At 55.6% G+C, this 817-nt stretch overlaps 1 non-coding gene across 1 annotated transcript; it reads left to right on the forward strand.

Annotated features, from left to right (window-relative positions):
• Positions 1-535: 535 nt before the first annotated feature.
• On the forward strand, positions 536-609 carry TRNAI-AAU (transfer RNA isoleucine (anticodon AAU)). The gene has a single exon. It is a non-coding gene; the product is annotated as a tRNA-Ile (tRNA).
• Positions 610-817: the final 208 nt, after the last annotated feature.

Genomic DNA, 817 nt, shown 5'->3' on the forward strand with positions numbered 1-817 from the left:
ACCGTTGTTGACAATCAGCTGGCCATGCGTGCCCGGTGTTATTCTAGACTCTCGGTTATGTTCTGTGGGTTTGCACACCTATCCTTTTGCCAGGACCTCAGTCTCGGTTTCTGTGTCGTGACAGACAGTCTCCCGTCAAGAAGAGAAATCCTCCAAGTCGGGTCCTCTTTTTGCAAAATGATGTTTCCTTCTGGCGTCTTTTGTGTTTCCAGGCGGATTTGAAAGACTGGCGTTTCCATGTCGGCGGGGCAGGGGGAAGACGCTTCCCAGGGATTCTGAGCGGGATTGTTGTCATTTCACCCGGATGCTGGTCCCTGAGCGCAGGACGCTTCCCCGTGTGCGCCGATCCGCCCTGATCCCCCCTCTTCCCCGCGGTGTGCTGTCCGCTCCGCGTGTGCGCAGAGCACTTTCGCCGCCCGAGGAGAGCACAGCCTTCCAGAAGGTCCCTGAGGAGCGAAAAGGCACCTGTCCCCTGCGAGTAGGAGCGGCGTCCTAGGGTGGAGTCCCGAAAAGCAGAGCCCCTGAAAGCCGACCTGGCCGGTTAGCTCAGCTGGTTAGAGCGTGGTGCTAATAACGCCAAGGTCGCGGGTTCGAGCCCCGTACTGGCCACGTCCCTTTTTACCAGGAGTTCAACACCACCTACAAAGATGTGGTTTTCCCCCCAAGTTTGCACTTGAAGTCATTCTAAAGAATCCCTGCTACCAGGGGTCCTGCTGCCTCACTTGGTAGCACATGTGACTCTTCCTCATGGGGTCATGAGTTCCTGCCCCAATTTGGTCAGTGTTCTGTAATAAAGCAAAACAAAACAAAAACACCA

Source organism: Herpailurus yagouaroundi, unplaced genomic scaffold (genome assembly GCF_014898765.1).
Source record: "Herpailurus yagouaroundi ecotype Mexico unplaced genomic scaffold, PumYag 64510, whole genome shotgun sequence".
NCBI classification, from domain to species: domain Eukaryota; kingdom Metazoa; phylum Chordata; class Mammalia; order Carnivora; family Felidae; genus Herpailurus; species Herpailurus yagouaroundi.